The 20,134-nt window shown below is 41.8% G+C and overlaps 1 protein-coding gene across 26 annotated transcripts in view; it reads left to right on the forward strand.

The window, feature by feature from the left end:
- Positions 1-20,134, forward strand: part of GPHN (gephyrin) — a 935,903-nt gene that overhangs the window by 230,672 nt on the left and 685,097 nt on the right. The window lies entirely within an intron of this gene.

Raw genomic sequence — 20,134 nt, forward strand, 5'->3', positions numbered from 1 at the left:
ATGGAGATCGCTTCCGCTTCCCCTCACAAGGCTGGCCCTGTGTCAGTGGACTTTAAATCCTGTTCCAGATAATGGAAAATTTCCTACTAAATACTTACCGTATTTTTCCTTTCCTGATAGACTCCATGGCAGCATACATGTGTGTTTGCTCCACCTCCATAACTACCCTATAGGATCCCTCTCCCATAAAGGGCCGTGTTAACTAGTCTACGCCAGGCATTGAGAGGGGATTCTTGCTGCCATGGAATCTATCCGGAAAGGAAAATTACTGTAAGTATTTGATAGGCAATTTTCAGTTTTCCTGACCGACTCCATGGCAGCATACGCGTGGGAGATAACTTGCTGTACACACCCGGGTGAGCAAATGCTGAGCAAAGAAAATTTATTTAACACAGTCAACCGACAGTACTTGCAAACTAAAATTGACACTGGTTAAGGCAGCTGGTTCAACACAGTAATGGGACATAAACGTGTTGATCGAGGACCAGAACGCCACTCTGCAGATTACTTCAGGAGCAGTATGACGTGAAGCTGCCCAAGATGTTGAAATGCTCTATGTTGAATGCGCCTTCACTGCTTCCGGAGGAGCCAAGCCCTTCGTTTTATAAGACCATTGAAGTGCCTGAACGATCCATGCAGTAATGGATCTGACTGATACCTGCATTCCTCTGTTCTTCCCATGGAGAAGGACGAAGGGAAAATTGTTTGACGAAAGGGAGCTGTGGCTTCCAGATATTGCTTTAGAGTGTACCCCACATCAAGGGGATGGCGTGCAGATTATCCGCTGATCTGAAGGTGCGAAGCACAATCTCTTGATTCTCATGGAAAATGGTGGACACTTTAGGGTTCGACCCCCAACATGGAGATAAGCACCACTCTAACTGGAAAGAAAGTTAGAACCCAGGCCCCTGATTTCGGATACTCTTTTTTGCTGAAGTGACAGCCACTAACAATATGGTTTTGAGCGTAAGTTCTCTAATCGAGAGTGGTTTGTCAGAAACTGATCCAAGCTGGGAGAGGAACTCTAGAATAAGAGGGAGTTCTCACTTGGGGAACCTCAGCTTCTGATGGCCCCCTTGAAAAATTGGCAGATGAGGGAGTGCTTGGCCCAAGATACTCCTTTGAACGCCTAGATGGCTGACACCTGCACACGGAGCATGGAGGAAGCTAAGAATGTCCTTGATTGCGGGGGTACTAGATGGGTTGGACCTGGAAGATATGTGATCTGAGAATCTGGTCCAAATTTGCTCATAGACCCAGTTGGTGCTTTTTCTCCAGCGTTCAGGAGGGTAGGGATCACCTCTTCTGGACAGCCTAGAGCCTCTAGCCTTCCCCTCTCTAGAACCAAGCCTTGAGGTGCAGGAGCGATGGACAGGAGTTTAGATCCATGCTCTGGGAGAGAAAATCTGGCCTGGATGGCAGGGGAACTGTGTCCTGGTAGCTGAAGAGTGTCAAGAGAGGAAACCACAGCCTGTAGGGCCAGAAAGGGATTATTGCTACCACTTCCATCTTCTCTGTTCTGAGTCTCCGTTCTAACTGCAGAATCACAGGCACTGGAGGAAAGCCATAGGCCCTGTGGAACCTCCATTAATCCCGTAGGCCTGGGAGTCCCAGAACTTCAAATAGTACTTCACCCACTTTTCTGTTGCATGGAGAGGTGCAGAGTTCAACTTCTGAGGAAACCCCCAGGGTCAAGAGTCACTCGAACACCTCTTTGTGGAGAGCCCACTTGTTTTTGTTCATCCAAACTCGGTAGAGGAAATCTGCCTGAACAGTCTGGATTCTGGGTATGTAGCCTTCCGAAATGTTGTTTAAGTTCTTCTGAGCCCAGCTCATGATTGGCTCTACCTCCCGTAGCAGGGACCCACTGTGGTTACCACCCTGTCTCCTTATGTAGGCTACCATGGATTTATTGTCCAACCTCAGCATCACAAAAGCTTTCCACGTCAGATGATGAAAAGCTAGTAGCGCTTGGAATGCAGCCCAGAGTTCCAGAATGTTGGACACTATCCCCCGAGAAGGGGAGTTCCATCTGCCCTGTGCCACTTCCGCTAGGCAATGGTTCTTCACTGTCAGGGCTATAAGGATGTAAAACTCTCTTCCACAATCGGTGGTGGCAGCAGGGAGTATGGCTATTTTTAAGAGACTCTTGGATGCACATCTTAACTGCTTAACCCCGCGGAAGATTTTACTCTCTTCCTGACTAGAGCACTTTTGCGATTCAGCACTGAGTCGCTTTAACTGACATTTGTGCGGTCGTGTGACATTGCACCCAGACAAAATTGACATCCTTTTTTCCCCACAAATAGAGCTTTCTTTTGGTAGTATTTGATCACCTCTGAGGTTTTTATTTTTTGCGCTATAAACAAAAAAGAGCCACAATTTAAAAAAAAAAAAAAAAAACACATTTTTTTAAACTTTTTTTCTATAATAAATATCCCCCAAAAATATTTAATAAAACTATTTTTTTCCTCAGTTTAGGCCAATACGTATTCTACATATTTTTGGTAAAAAAAAAAATTGCAATAAGCGTAAATATATATATATATATATATATATATATATATATATATTTTTTTTTTTATTGTGACTGCAACATTATGGCGGACACATCGCACACTTTTGACACTATTTTGGGACCATTGTCATTTATATAGCGACCAGTGCTATAAAAATGCACTGATTACGTGTAAATGACACTGGCAGGGAAGGGGTTAAGTGTGTCCTAGGGAGTGATTCTACCTGTAGGGGGGATGGGCTTCAACGCGCACGATAGCGATCACTGCTCCCGATGACAGGGAGCAGGGATCTCTGTCATGTCACAAGGCAGAACAGGGAAATGGCACTTCCCCGTTCTGTGGCTCCGTGACAAGATCGTCGGGAGACCGGTGGACATCGAGTCCGACAGTCCAGTGGGCACAGTCACGAGGCCTGCTAGCCCCACCAATTAAAGGGGACATACAGGCATGCCCATTTGCCCACCGCTGCCATTGTGCCGACGTATATCGGCGTGCAGCGGTCGGCAAGTGGTTAGATAACACAACATACAGAGATATGGGAAATAATTATAGACACTGACACACGTGCATCTACACTTGAACTGGTTGGACTATTGTCTTTATTCAACCTTCACTTCTATGTTGCCTGTGAATTCAAAGCACTGGTCTAGTCAGTAGCTTGTTTGGCAGCCTGCCATTGACTTTCAAAAACCTGTCTTTCAGGTGACAATTCTTGGGAACACAGTCTCCATCCTTTCTGCTTAGTTTCCCATATAACGATATACCCCTACTTCCATGTGGGAAGTAGTCTGCTTTTGCTTCTGCAAGATACATTTATTTTTCTAGCAGTTGGAGAGCTTAGGACGTCTCCTGAAGCTCCCTTTTTCTGCCTTTTTGGTAGACTATCTTTAACAATAAAATGTATAGCATATTCTTACAGTCCAAGTTGTTCACTTGGCAAACGCCTGCATTTTATTGGATGTCTTTCATCAAAAGTGACATCCTATTTGGTCCTGTAATGCCCTTCACTGTAGTGTTTTTCTCTCATTCTATTGTATGTACACCTGGGATTACATTACCTCCCTCAAGCTCTGTCACTCCCTGATGAATTTACTGTATACCTATATCTGCACGAATACATATTTTTCCTATTTGCCTTTAACATTAACCACTTGCCACCCGCCATATAGCAAAATGACGGTGGCAAAGTGGTTTAATATCCTGACCGGACGTCATATGACGTGATCAGGATATTAACTGCGCGCTGATTGTTTTTTGCGGGGTGTCAGTCTGACACCCCGCAACTACGATCTCTTTACCACGTGATCAGCCGAGTCCAATCACGGCTGATCACAGTGTAAATAGGAAGAGCCGGTGATCGGCTTTTCCTCACTCGCGTCTGTCAGACGCGAGTAGAGGAGAGCCGATCGGCTGCTCCTCTGACAGGGGGGGGGGTCTCTGCTGATCGATTATCGGCACAGCCCCCCCCCCCCCCCGAGAATGCCCACACTGGACCACCAGGGACGCCACCAGACCACCAGGGGATGCCCAGAACCAGGTATGCCCCCCTAGACCACCAGGGATGCCAGCCAGTGCCCATAATGAATGCCAATCAGTGCCCATAATGGATGCCACAGTGCCCACAATGGGCATCACTGATTGGCATGCATTATTGTTTGGCACTGATTGGCATCCATCCCTACAATACTTTAAATTACAATGCCACCTATCAGTGCCCATCCATGCCGCCTATCAGTGCCCATCCATGCCGCCTATCAGTGCCCATCCATGCCGCCTATCAGTGCCCATCCATGCCGCCTATCAGTGCCCATCCATGCCGCCTATCAGTGCCCATCCCAGCCGCCTATCAGTGCCCATCCATGCCCATCTGTGCCGCCTATCCATGCCAATCTTTGCCACCTATCAGTGCCTATTTGTGCCACCTATCAGTGTCTATCTGTGTCGCATATCAGTGCCGCCTATCAGTGCCACTTCATTGGTGCCACCTCATCGGTGCCCATCAGTGCCACCTTATCAGTGCCCGTCACTGCAGCCCCGTCAGTGCCCATCAGTGAAGGAGAGAATGTACTTATTTACAAAGTTTTGTAACTGAAACAAAAAAAACATGTATTTTTTTCAAGATTTTCGGTCTTTTTTTATTTGTTTAGCAGACAATAAAAATCCCAGAGGTGATCAAATACTGAATAATGGGTGCCCGGTACCCTAGCAGTTCTGGAAAAATTTGGGGGTATTTTGGAAAATTATCCTTGATAATTCCCTATTAATTGGCAAAGTTATCTCCTTTACTTTGAAGAGGTTTCTTCCTTTCTCCTTCTGTTAAGGTAAATCTCAACTAGGTCTCCTGTACTTGGAAGGGCTGTGACTGCCTTTTACTTATACCAAGACACTGTCTTCCCCTGTAGGTATAATAAAATGTGGTAGCATTGATACTACCTCATCTTGTGGAACACAGTTCTTTCGTTTTCTTTCGTTTTCTTTTTTTTCTTTCTTGGTGGCTACCGGAGCGCATCATTCACTCAGTTCTGTGAATAGGAAACTACAAGTACCGACTGCCTTTGTGGCTGTCAGCTTATAGTTCTCAGTAAGCTACCAGGGCACTATTGAGCACTCTAGGTAGTTTATATTAATGTTTACTGTTAGTGTGTACCTGCCTGCATGTACGAGTAATGAGCAACCGGCTTAAGGCCCATACACACGGTCTGACTTTTTGACAACAAACCTGCAAATTAGCTGTTTTAAGGAAACATCTGACCGTGTGTACGTTCCATCGAACAAACTTTTTTGTTTTTCATTGGACAAATGTTCGCTCTGCAAACAGACAAACTTTTCGGCAACAAAAGTCCGATGGAGCAAAGTCTGTGTGTAAAACTAACCATAGGACTTTAGTCCAAAATACAAACAGGCATGCTCAGAACCAGTGCAAACAATCGGACAACAATACAGAAGTTGACAAAAGGGTGGCAGTAAAGAGCAGAAAACTGTGTGTTTTCACTCAATGTGATTTGGTGAAAGTTGGCTGAAAAATTCTTGCCGTGTGTATGTTTAACAAGTTCACGGCCAACGCCCTTTGTACAGAAATCCACGGGGCAGTTTGTTTAAAGTCCGATCGTGTGTATGAGGCTTAAAGTGGTTGTAAACCCTTACAAACCACTTTGACCTACAGGTAAGCCTAGATTAAGGCTTACCTGTAGGTCCAAGAAATATCTCCTAAACCTACATGGTTTAGGAGATATTTGCCAAAACACAGGCACCACTGTCTACGGCGCATGCGCCGTAGACAGCGGCGCGCAGGCGCACTGAGCGTGCCACTGTCAACGGTGATAATACCGCGAGTGGCATCATCGCGAGTGACGCCATCGTGGCTTCGTCGAATGACAGCGGCGGAGCAGCGAGACCCAGCTAGAAGATGGATGCTCCAGACTACAGGGGACAGCGGTGACTTCGCTGGCTCCTGTGTCAGGTAAGTGACACATAATGGACTACTATGCGATGCATAGTAGTCCATTATGCTTTACCTTTGCAGGGAATCAAAGAGTAAGTAAACCCATTAGGGTTTACTTCCTCTTTAACTCAGTCTGTAAAGAGACCTGCAGTGCACCTGGGATTTGCTTATCACGGGTGTAATGCTTTATAGGCTTCCAATTAAAAAAAATAAAATAATGAAATGCAGTTTAGTTTTGTACCTGCAAAAAGACTTATTTATTCAACATTTATTTTCTTTTTTTTTTTTAAGGTAAACTTATCCTTCAGGGTTTCAATTTCATCAATTATCTCTTGGTCTAAGCCATTTTCTGTTTGTTTACTTTCAGTTCCACCTGTTTGTTGCTTATAGTGGATGATACTCATGACTCCTTTAGATTCACTTATACTAAAGTTCTCAATCCTGTGAAACACCAACTTGTTCCTGTATGTCCTTAAAGCTGTCATTTTCTTTATTGGAATTTGCCAATTTAAATTTTTATTTTTTATAACTAGTGGTTTGCCCTCTTCTCAGTTAAATTGCTTTTGGTCATAGTCATAGGCTATTCTACATTTCTGTATTCCTCAATTGGTGATAAAGAAAATAAGATTTTTTAAATTAAAGGGTAACTCTACTTTTGTGGGTTTAAATAGTAAATAAAATATACATACCATTTACGATTACTACACAAGTCATATTGTCATGTTATGAAAATGTATGTTTCCTTTTCAATCTGCAGCTCTGTCATTTTCTGCAAACTGCAATACGGATACAGAATGCCCCATAAATATGTCATTTACTGCTTGTTTGATTGACTCAGTCATTTTTCCAGAAGTCTGCAATAAGATACAGATTCAGATTTTGGTGAAATACTCCTAAAGGGAAAGCATGGCTAAAGGGATGCAGACCCGGCCACTTTCATCTTTAGAACCTTGCAATTGCAGCAGCTGATTGATAATTATAAAACCTCTCCAACCCCTATTCACATTTCATTCCCTACACCATAAGAATGATCATAGCGGCTGTTTGACCACTTGAAAGTCGTTACGGGAGGTGAGAGGGGACATCCCCCCCGATGCCCTCCGGTCCTTCTACCGACTTACCTCTACGATTGGTGAGTCGGAGACGGGATCCACTGGCACCTGATGTTGATCATAGAGATTTCCGGTGGACCAGATGGTCGTAAGAGTCTCTATGATCGTTAGAGGCTGGGCGTAATGTTAGGACGACCTCTGCATTAAAAAAAAAAAACTGCGCCGCCTCGGCTGGGAAGCCATGATCGGTTCATTTTTATTTTTTTATTTCAAGCTTCCCTGCCTAGTGGTGAGATGTGGGGTCTTATCAACCCCATATCTCATTGTAATGAGGACCTGTCATGTCATATTCCTATTACAAGGGATGTTTACATTCCTTGTAATAGGAATATATGCTTTTTTTCCCCCCAAAAAGTGTCAAACGAAAAAAAAGAAAGTATAATTAACAATAAAAAAAAAATGTTTTAAAGCACCCCTGTCCCCATGTGCTCGCACGCAGAAGCGAACGCATATGTAAGTCCCGCCCACATATGAAAATGGTGTTCAAACCATACAGGTGAGGTATCGATGCAAACGTTGGAGCGAGAGAAATAATTTTGTCCCTAGATCTCCTCTGTAACTAAAAACATTTAGTGAAAATGTAGCGCTAATAACACAAAACCCAATATTCGTGTCATAAAATAAAGTGCATATGAAGTAAAAAATATGAATTAGTCACTAAATACACATATAAAGAATAAGTCCAAGAATTGTCCATCAAAGTAATAGAAGGACCCGCCACATAAATCACTCAGCCTCCAGAGGGGTAACTTCAGCAGATGTATAGACTTCTTTAATTTGATAGTATCAGAAGAATAATATAGGTGGATACTCTTACCAGAGTCGGTGGATCTGCGTGTCATCATCACCAGATCGTATGGGCATATATGGCTCTCAGTGAAGAGAAGATGGTGAACTGGATCCTGGATAATCTTCCCTTTCAGGCCACATGATGATATCCTCGGAAAACCTCTGGATGGTGAAACCCAAGACAGGAAGGAGGTACCAACAGGGGATGTGCCACCCAAAGGTGGTTGTTAATCGCTGGGAGCAGGTGGTATGTAAGACTAAAAACACACACAGGCTCCAAATGGTATAGATCAAAAGATAAAAAAATGGCTATTTATTTCCATAAAGAACGATCCAAACTAGTAAAATAAAAGTGATCACAAAATTTGTTAAAAAGCAATATGGGGAGCAAAGAGACCAGGCCCTACGCGTTTTGTCCAAATGGACTTCTACCGGGGCAACTCAAAACATGTAACCAGTAAAAAAAAATTCAAAAGTCGCCTATGGGGATTTTTAAGCAGCGAACTTTGGCACCATTCCACGATCGTGTGCAATTTTGAAGCATGACATGTTAGGTATCTGTTTACTTAGCGTAACTTCATCTTTCACAATATGCAAAAACATTGAGCTAACTTTACTGTTTTTTTTTTTTTAAAGCACAAATCTGTTTTTCCCCCCCAAAAAAAGTGTTCAAAAAATTGCTGCGCAAATACATGTCAAAAAAACATATATAATGTTTGGGGGTTCTATGTAATTTTCTAGCAAAAAAAATCATGATTTTTACATGTAGGAGAGAAATGTCAGAATTGGCCTGGGTGGCAAGTAGTTAAACTATAGGTGTTACCTGCGTGTCACTTATGACAATAAAGAGGATCAGGACATACAGATCGTTTCAGTCAACATTTCTCATTTTAACTATCGCATGTTAACCTAGACTAGCTGTAATAAGCAAGGAGTATCGCCTTGCTCGATAATAAAGAAGAATACTAACTAAAAGGGAAAATGAATGAACAAAATCTGTATGGTAATAGGGCTACATTAGAAATGCAGCTGTAAGATTGATCTTTGATCTTGCATGTAAGATCAATTACTGAAGTGCAGTACCAGAGAGTACAAAGGAGATTTTTATAAGGCAAAACAGGGAGAAGAGAAGAAGAAAAAGGAAGTAATTCAGTTAATCTTCTACAAGCTCTCCATATCTTCTGACACGTACCTTTTCATCAAGAAATACCTATATAGGTCACCCAGGGATCCCATGTAGAATTGAACCTAGCTACTGAGTCAGTCAGGGAGCTCTCCATTTTCTCACCTTTTGGCTGCCGAAAAAAGGGCCTTTGGCTGTTTCGATCCTCTTGCTATGGTCAATTTAGCACCCAAAAAGATAAAGAAGATTAAGTTCTGGTAGCTCAATTGTTGGGTAAATTCTCACTGAGTAGGGCTACAGAGGGGCTCTTGGGGATCTTTTATCCTGTTACCTTGCGGATCATGTGGACGATTCTGTTCCAAAATCCCCTCAGTTTTGGGCATTCCCACCAGATGTGGATCATTGATCCTGATGATGCACAGTCTCAAGAGGGGAACATTTTTGCTAATCTAGTTGGAGTGAAGTACCATCTGGTAATCACTCTGAGGTTCGCCGCTATCAGAGCAATATTTCGTACTCTGTGTACCCAATCAGGTTTTTCCAGGCGCATGTAGATTACTGAAAAGTAAATTGAGCTTTGGCGCTAAAACCTTTTTGTGTACTATAAATATAAATGCTGATACTCTGAAGAGTTAAACGAGACCTAATGTGGAAATCTCCCAAACTCCACTATATACGTGATATTTAGTGAATTACGTGAAAAAAATATATAAATGAAATGTGTGTCTATTATCTTACAACACAAACATGCACATGTGTAGTGAAAAATATGGTTAATCTGTCACAATTAAAAATATTAGGTGCTTTAGTGGAAAATCATATGCGAGCCAATAATTATGCTCAAAATCCTCAAAAGTGACAATCAGAAAAGCATTGTGAAAATACCAAGTAAAAACAACAAAAAAATCATATAATGTCCAACTAAAAATATTCAAAATCGCATCATCTAGTTGCTGGAAAAACGCATGGAACTTTTATCAGATGAGGAAGGTGAAGCAAGGTGACTGGTGTAAAAGGGTTGAATGCATTCCTCTCCGGTGCGCCACTCTGTGTTAGAAAAGAGATATATATGCGCTCACCAGACACCAAACCCTCAATGGGTTAACCGAACAGTCACAGTATGAGCCACTGTGCAGCTTTCTTTGGGCTCTGCCTCTGCTGTGCTGTGGGGATATTTTGCACTCTTCCTTCCGTAAATAGTCCGTTTAGCGTTTATACATAAAGGGAAACAGAAGTACAGCCATAGTGCAATACTGTTGTATGAACGTTTTTGTTTATTTAAAATCAGGTTACTCACAAAGTCCGAAAAGACAAATCGCTATGACGTCGCTCTGACGAAACGCGTAGGGCGTGGCCTAGGACGTGCACCTTACACTGTTATTCAAGCAGCAACGCCGGCGCAATCAATTTCATAGCGATTTGTCTTTTCGGACTTTGTGAGTAACCTGATTTTAAATAAACAAAAACGTTCATACAACAGTATTGCACTATGGCTGTACTTCTGTTTCCCTTTATGTATAAACGCTAAACGGACTATTTACGGAAGGAAGAGTGCAAAATATCCCCACAGCACAGCAGAGGCAGAGCCCAAAGAAAGCTGCACAGTGGCTCATACTGTGACTGTTCGGTTAACCCATTGAGGGTTTGGTGTCTGGTGAGCGCATATATATATCTCTTTTCTAACACAGAGTGGCGCACCGGAGAGGAATGCATTCAACCCTTTTACACCAGTCACCTTGCTTCACCTTCCTCATCTGATAAAAGTTCCATGCGTTTTTCCAGCAACTAGATGATGCGATTTTGAATATTTTTAGTTGGACATTATATGATTTTTTGTTGTTTTTACTTGGTATTTTCACAATGCTTTTCTGATTGTCACTTTTGAGGATTTTGAGCATAATTATTGGCTCGCATATGATTTTCCACTAAAGCACCTAATATTTTTAATTGTGACAGATTAACCATATTTTTCACTACACATGTGCATGTTTGTGTTGTAAGATAATAGACACACATTTCATTTATATATTTTTTTCACGTAATTCACTAAATATCACGTATATAGTGGAGTTTGGGAGATTTCCACATTAGGTCTCGTTTAACTCTTCAGAGTATCAGCATTTATATTTATAGTACACAAAAAGGTTTTAGCGCCAAAGCTCAATTTACTTTTCAGATTTCTAGCCTATTCCCATTTATAGGGATAGGTTTCAAGCACAGGCAGCTTTAACCCCTTATAGTTCACTTCATTTTAGTTATTTTTAACCTGTCTGGTGAACAGGTAAATTTGTCCATAGCGCAATCTTATTTTTCCCTATTGCATGTAGATTACTGATAGTTGTGCCAAGCGTGTCGCTTGGTAGTACCACAGTAAGTTAGGCACCCCCAATACTCCCTGTGTTCTTGGTCTAAATAGAGTTCTCTTCGCGAGTCAGTAACCTGAGGTTCGCTAAATGAATTTCAAAAGTTTGCCTTGGAATTTTCATAGGTGATTTGTCCTCAGGGGATCGGGAGGGATCTGAATAGATATAGTAGTATACAATTTTCTGTAGATTTTTTCCTTCAGATTTAACAAAACTATATAATACGAGGTCATACCTTAAGAGTTTCAATTTGTATGCAATGAGGCAGGCCCTTGCACTACATGGTTTTCGTAAATCTAAAGCAAATCAGACAACAAAAGTTGTGTAATGTTTATCGGGTCTAAGTCTGTTTAGGGTCCTGCCCTCTGTGTTTCTGGCCTTATGTACTGCTTGCTAACAAAACCAAGGCATGACAGTTTGAGGCAGAGTAATAGCTGATAGTTTCTCATTTCCCGGTGTCCAAGGCTGCATAAACCACATGTCAGACAATTCTACAGTCCTCTGTCCCTCAATGAAAAATAATTGATAGTAAGTACAAAAATCTTAATATATCTATCTGTAGAGTCAATGAGGTGACAGAGAACCGGTAGAGCCGCTGCTCTAGTGCACATCGCTGGATCAAGGTGGGGCTCAAGCAAGTATAAGGGGTTCTGGGGAGGAGAGCTTCACATATAAAGAGAAGTGCTCCACAAATATAAATTCCCTCAAATATCACAACCAATGTTTAATAGTTATATATACAACAAAGCAAGTACATATACTGTATATAAATATATCGCCACATAAACTCCTGCAATAAATCATAAAAAATTATGAAACAAATGCATTATTGATAAAACATAAATAATGCATGTGCGCATCCAATACTTCAAATGGTGCGAGTAAGTGTTCAAACAGCACACATGATATAATAATAATTAATCCAAAACAAATAAAATAATCTTTCTGAAACAATCCAAAAAAAAAAAAAAAAAAATAACTTTTATGTTCACAGCAAATAATGCACAGTCTTCACCATGATCCTTTACTCCATCCGGTGTGTCATAAAACACCACCACAGTGCACAAGTGGACGTGCACTCACCTTCTGAGTCTAACCTCACTATAACCCCTTCCCGCTGAGCGTACGCAGATGTGCGTACTTGGCTTCCGGGGGTTATACCGGGATGATGTCCGCACCTGCAGGCATCATCCCGGTACCGTTTTTCAGAGCAGGCGATTGGCCTTCCAGCCATAACAACCGATGCAGCTAAAAGCAGCTCGGCTGTTATGCCACTCAATCGGGAGCACCAATGCACAATCCGATGCCTCCGGCTGCTGGGCAGGGACTGGAATGAAGCCGTAAGCATCATGACGTCACTTCCCGTTTACTCAGCTGCCAATATATACAGTATTCAGAGTCGCCGAAAACGGCGATCTGAATACTTTGAAGTGTAAAGGAGGGATCGGGGGTCTTTTAGACCCCCGATCCCTCCATAAAGAGTACCTGTCACCACCTATAACTGTCACAAGGGATGTTTACATTCCTTGTGACAGCAATAAAAGTGATCAAAATTTAAATTTTTTTTAAAACAATTTATTAATTTTTAAATAAAATAAATACATTTTAAAGCGCCCGCCATCCCCGCGAGCTTGCGAAGCAAAGAAAACACATATGGACGTCGCGCCCGCATATGTAAACAGTGTTCAAATCACGCATGTGAGTTATCACCGCAATCGTCATAGCGAGAGCAATAATTCTAGTACTAGACAACCTCTGTAACTCTAACCTGGTAACCGTAAAAAATAATGTAAAGCGTCGCCTAATGAGATTTCTAGGTATCGTAGTTTGTCGTCATTCCACGAGATTTACTCAGCGTAACATTATCTTTCACATTATGCAAAAAAATTGGGCTAATTTTACAGTTTAGTTTTTTTTAAATTCATGAAAGTGTCCCTTTTCCCAAAAAGTTGCATTTAAAACACCGCTGCACAAATACCATGTGACATAAAATATTGCAACAATCACCGTTTTATTCTCTAGAGTCTCTGCTAAAAAAAATATATATATATAATGTTTGGGGGGTTCCAAGTAATTTTCTAGCAAAAAATATGGATTTTAACTTGTAAATACCAAATGCCAAAAATAGGCTTAGTCATGAAAGGGATAAACACAGGAGGTCAACAGCTCTTTAGATCTCTCCCTCTTGCCCAGTTCAGATCCTTCTCCACAGGGTTAGAGCGTTTTTCTCATTTAAACGCTCATAGGATATAAGCAGAAGGGAAAGTCCTTCAGACCAAGTATCTGGAAGGTAGTAACGACAGATGCCATCTTGTCAGGCTGGGGAGCAGTACTGGAAAGGGCGACTGTCCTGGGACAGTGGTCAGGAACCGAAAGAGCCTTGCCCATCAATATCCTGGAGATTCAGGCAGTGTATCTGGCTCTGAAATCCTGGACCTCCAGGTTAAAAAATTGTTCCCTCAGGATCCAATCCGACAATGCCACGGCTGTGGCATATTTCAGTTTCCCAAGGGGGCACCAAGAGTCAGAGGTGAACCAGATTCTAACTTGGGCAGAAAAGAATGTCTCATGTCTATTGGCAGTTTTCATTCCAGGAGTAGAGAATTGGTAGGTGGACTACTTAAGTCGCCAGCCGTTATTCCCGGGGGAATGGTCTCTTCATCCCGAGTTTTTTCAGGCTGTTTGCCAAAGATGGGGGACTCCGGACGTAGACCTTCTAGCGTCCAGATTCAACGCAAAGCTAGTCATCTTTGTGTCCAGGACAAGGGATCCACTCACATTCGGAACAGATGCGTTGGTGACCCTGTGGGATCAGTTTTCACTGATCTATGCATTTCTACCGATTCAATTGCTGCCTCGACTTCTTTGCAAGATCAAGCTGGAATAAAAAGCCAACAATACTGGTAGCACCAGCATGGCCCAGGAAGTCATGGTACTCAGAGATTGTGAAGATGGCAGCGGAGGACCCTTGGGCCCTCCCACTAAGGCCAGACATGCTATCACAGGGGCCAATATTCCATCCTACTTTACAAACGCTATATTTAACAGCTTGGCTATGGAGACCCACATTCTGAAGAAATTTGGGCCTTCCAGGTCAATTATTTTGACTTTGATTAATGCTAGGAAGCCCATTTTCAGAGCTTTATATTATAGAGTCTGGAATGCTTATGTTTCCTGGTGTGAATCCATGGCTTGGCACCCTCGGAGATATATCATGGGCAGAATTCTTGCTTTTCTACAATTAGACGTAGAGATGAAATTGGCCCTGAGTACTATTAAGGGCCAAGTCTCAGCCTTATCTATTTTATTTCATGCAAGGAGTGATGCGGATTAATCCGCCAGTTAAATCACCCTTAAGACCTTGAGACTTAAATTTAGTTTTGTCATTGTTACATAAACAGCCATTTGAACCGATACAGCATATTCCTTTAGTCCTTTTGACAAGGAAGCTGGTATTTTTGGTTACTATATCTTCAGCAAGGAGGGTATCGGAATTGGCTGCGCTTTCTTGTAAAGAGCCTTATTTGATTATGCATGAGGACAGAGTGGTGTTTTTGCCCTCATCCAGGTTTTTTTGCCAAAAGTAGTTTCAGGCTTTCATCTGAATGAAGATATTGCCCTGCCATCGTTTTTCCCAAAACCATGTTCTAGGGAAGAAAAGTCACTACATTGTCTTGCTGTAGTGAGAGCAGTGAAAATCTATTTAAACAAAACTGCTCAGATTCATAAGACTGACGTCTTATTTATTCTTCCAGAGGGTCCTAAGAAAGGACAGACAGCATCATGATCCACTGTCGCTAAGTGGATTCGGCAAGTTATAATTCAAACTTATGATTTAACAGGAAAGATTCCCCCTTTTCAAGTTAAGGCGCAATCTACCAGAGTGATTGGTGCTTCTTGGGCAGTCCGTCACCAGGCCTCCATGGCTCAGATCTGCAAGGCCACAACTTGGTCTTCAGTGCACACATTCACAAAATTTTATCAAGTTGGATGTAAGATGGAATAAGGATATCGCCTTCAGGTGCAGTGTGCTGCAGGCAGCAGTATAAGTCCTCAGGTCTGGTAATTGCCCTATAGTTTGTGTCTCCCTTCCCTCAAGTAGCATTGCTATGGGACATCCCACTAAGTAAATACTTGAGGCACTGTGTCCTATGATGTACGATAAACAAAATAGGATTTTTGAAACGGCGTACCTGTAAAATCCTTTTCTTGGAGTGCATCATAGGACACAGAGCTCCTGCCCCTCTGTTTTATGGGGTGTATATTGCTTGGCTACAAAAACTGAGGTACTCCTGGAAGGAGGGGGGGTTATATAGGGGAGTCAACTTCCTGTATTGGTTATACCAGTGTCAACACCTGAAGGTGGGCCCATAACCCACTAAGTAAATACGTGAGGCTCTGTGTCCTATGATGTACTCCAAGAAGAGGATTTTACAGGTAAGCTGTTTCAAAAATCCTATTTTTTTGATATTTGATTTATTGAATGAGTTTGTTGATATACAGTGTGTGTGTGTGTGTATATATAATATATATACACACACACACACACAAACACATTTGTTTTATGATTTCTTGGCGATTTTTCAGAGAATATGAATGCTAACACAGAAACTTTTCTTTCACTCATGGTTAGTGTTTGGCTGAATCAATGTATTATCATTAACTGTGTTTACTCTCTTTAAATCATAATTGCAACAGAAATTATGCAAATGACCCTGATCAAAAGTTTACATACCCTGGTTGTTTTGGCCTGATAACATGAACAAAAGTTGACACAAAGGGGTTTGAATGGCTATTAAAGGTAACCATCCTCACCTGTGATCTGTTTGCTTGTAATTAGTGTGTGTGTGTGTGTGTGTGTGTGTGTGTGTGTGTGTATAAAAGGTCAATGAGTTTCTGTATTCCTGACAGACCCTTTCATCTTTCATCCAGTGCTGCACTGATGTTTCTGGTGGATTCTAAATCCTGGGGAAAGCAAAAGAATTGTCAAAGGATCTGTGGGAAATGGTAGTTGAACTGTATAAATCAGGAAAGTGATATAAAAAGATAACCATGAATTGAGAATGTCAATCAGCAGTTTTCAAACTCTAATCAAGAAGTGGAAAATGATGGGTTCTGTTGAAACCAAACCACCTGACCAACCAAAATTTCAACCACAACTGCCAGGAAATGTGTTTGGAATGCAAAGAAAAACCCACAAATAACTTCAGATGAAATACAGGACTCTCTGAATACGCGTTGTGGCTGTTTCAAGATGCACAATAAGGAGGCAGTTGAAAAAAAGATGGGCTGCATGAACGAGTCGCCAGATGAAAGCCATTACTACGCAAATGCCACAAAGTATCCCGCTTAGAATACGCCAAACAGAACAGAGACAAGCCTCAGACCTTCTGGCACAAAGTCATTTGGAGTGATGAGACCAAATTTTAGTTTTTTGGCCACAACCATAAACGCTTCATTTTCAGAGGAATAAAAAGTTCTATGATGAAAGATACACCATTCCTACTGTAAAACAGGGAGGTGGATCGCTGATGTTTTGGGGATGTGTGAGCTACAAAGGAAATTTGGTCAAAATTGATGGCAAATTTAATGCAGTATGTTATCAAATACTGGAGGAACACTTGCATTCATCAGCCAGGAAGCTGCACATGGGACATACTTTGACAATCCAACACGACGATCCAAAATACAAGGCCAAGTCGATCTGTCATTGGCTACAGCAGAATAAAGTGACGGTTCTGCAGTGGCCCTCTCAGTCTCCTGACCTCAATATCATTGAGCCACTCTGGGGAGATCTCAACTGTGCAGTTCATGCAAGACAGCCCAAGAATTTACAAGAGCTGGATGCTTTTTGCCAAGAGGAATGGACAGCTTTACCATCTGAGAGGATAAAGAGCCTCATCCACAAATACAGCAAAAGACTTAAAGCTGTCATTGATGCTAAAGGGGGCAATACACGAGTAAAGAGTAAACACAGTTGATTGATAATAAATGGCTTTAGCCAAACACTAACCATGAGTGAAAGAAAAGGTTTTTGTGTGATCAGTCATATTTTCTGAAAAATGGGCAAGAAATCATAAATTCTGCCAGGGTATGTAAACTTATGAGCACAACTGTTTGTGTGTATATACAGTGGGGACAGAAAGTATTCAGACCCCCTTACATTTGTTATATTGCAGCCATTTGCTAAAATCATTTAAGTTCATTTTTTTCCCCTCATTAATGTACACACAGCACCCCCTATTGACAGAAAAACACAGAATTGTTGACATTTTTGCAGATTTATTAAAAAAGAAAAACTGAAATATCACATGGTCCTAAGTATTCAGACCCTTTGCTCAGTATTTAGTAGAAGCACCCTTTTGATCTAATACAGCCATGAATCTTTTTGGGAAATATGCAACACATTTTTCACTCCTGGGTTTGGGGGATCCTCTGCCATTCTTCCTTGCAGATCTTCTCCAGTTCTGTCAGGTTGGATGGTAAACGTTAGTGGACAGCCATTTTTAGGCCTCTCCAGAGATGCTCAAATGTGTTTAAGTCAGGGCTCTGGCTGGGCCATTCAAGAACAGTCAGAGTTGTTGCGAAGCCACTCCTTCGTTATTTTAGCTGTGTGCTTAGGGTCATTGTCTTGTTGGAAGGTAAACCTTCAGCCCAGTCTGAGGTCCTGAGCACTCTGAAGAAGGTTTTTCATCCAGGATAGCCCTGTACTCGGCCGCATTCATCTTTCCCTCAATTGCAACCAGTCGTCCTATCCCTGCAGCTGAAAAACACCCCCACAGCATGATGCTGCCACCACTGTGCTTCACTGTTGGGACTGTATTGAACAGGTGATGAGCAGTGCCTGGTTTTCTCCACACATACCGCTTAGATTTAAGGCCAAAAAGTTCTATCTTGGTCTCATCAGACCAGAGAATCTTATTTATCACCATCCTTAAAGTGTTTTTTTTTTTTTTTTTTTTAGCATACTCCATGTGGGCTTTCATGTGTCTTGCACCGAGGAGAGGCTTCCGTCGAGCCACTCTACCATAAAGCCCTGACTGTTGGAGGCCCGCAGTGATGGTTGACTTTCTAGAACTTTGTCCCATCTCCCGACTGCATCTCTGGAGCTCAGCCACAGTGATCTTTGGGTTCTTCTTTACCTCTCTCACCAAGGGTCTTCTCCCCCCGATAGCTCAGTTTGGCCGGACGGCCAGCTCTAGGAAGGGTTCTGGTCGTCAAACGTTTTCCATTTAAGGATTATGGAGGCCACTGTGCTCTTAGGAACCTTAAGTGCAGCAGAATTTTTTTGTAACCTTGACCAGATCTGTGCCTTGCCACATTTCTGTCTCTGGGCTCTTCAGGCAATTCTTTTGACCTCATGATTCTCATTTACTCTGACATGCACTGTGAGCTGTAAGGTCTTATATAGACAGGTGTGTGCCTTTCCTAATCAAGTCCAATCAGTATAATCAAACACAGCTGGACTCAAATTAATTTGTAGAACCATGTCAAGGATGATCAGAAGAAATGGACAGCACCTGAGTTACATATGAGTGCCACAGCAAAGGGTCTGAATACTTAGGACCATGTGATATTTCAGTTTTTCTTTTTTAATAAATCTGCAAAAAAATTCAACAATTCTGTTTTTTTCTGTCACTGTGGGGTGCTGTGTGTACATTAAGGCTCCATGCACACTGAAGCTCAAAAAAGCTTTTTCTGGACGCCAGATTGCTGGCAGAAAATGCTGGTTGAAAAACTTGCTTTTAACAGCGTTTTGTACTAGCGTTTATGAGCGTTTATGAGCGTTTATTAGCGTTGGCGTTTATGAGCGTTTTCAATAAAAATACACAGAGGACACTACAAAAATCCCACAGTACATTCCAAACTCCCACAATGCATTGAAAAAATAGAATGCCGAACACTAATTAACGCGTGTTTATGAGCGTTTATCAGCATTTATCAGCGTTTGTCGTTTTTTGGCGGTGAAAAACTGCACTTTGAACGCAAATTTCTGGCGTTCAGAAAAAAGCCCATAAACTCCACTGCTCATTAAAGCTGAAAAACGTCCATGTGTGCATGGACACATAGGCTAACATAGAGTGGAGTTTATGGGCTTTTACAAAAAACGCCCAAACTCCAATAAACTGCAGTTTATCAGCTCCAGTGTGCATGGAGCCTTATGAGGAAAAAAATGAACTTGATTTTAGCAAATGGCTGCAATATAACAAAGAGAGAAAAATTTAAGGGGGTCTAAATACTTTCTGTCCGCACTGTGTGTGTGTATTTATATATATATATAAAATTTATTTATTTATAATGTGTGTGTGTACTTCATGGTAGCCTTCTTTGAAGACCTCTCCAGCATCTTAAATAATAAATGACGTGTAAAGGATAAGGCACCACTAGGTCAACCAACTTTAGTTGCATTCTGGAAACATATAACGATAAAAGGAAAGCAGATAAAAGGTCCAAACAATAATGAAAAGGAATGGCCTGAGAAACGAGCGGGACACTCCAAAACGCAAAGCCATACTGCCATACCCTTCTACCAGCAGGACCATCCCAGTATTATGTTACTTTTGCAACCGTGCCTCTCCTGAGTGCCAGGGTGGCGCTAGGTATTTCTGGTTTCGTCTGTCAGTATTCTTTCCATAGAGCCAACGGCAGCAATTAAAATGATAGATGCCCTCCTTGGAGAAGACGTTACATGAAGTTCTCCCATAGATCTATCAACCTAGAATCATAAATTATATATATATATATATCTATATTATAATATATTTATATCATCCTAGGATATCTCG

Source organism: Lithobates pipiens, unplaced genomic scaffold, assembly GCF_037356315.1.
Source record: "Lithobates pipiens isolate NorthernLeopardFrog02 unplaced genomic scaffold, aLitPip1_a1.2 Scaffold_30, whole genome shotgun sequence".
Classification (NCBI taxonomy): domain Eukaryota; kingdom Metazoa; phylum Chordata; class Amphibia; order Anura; family Ranidae; genus Lithobates; species Lithobates pipiens.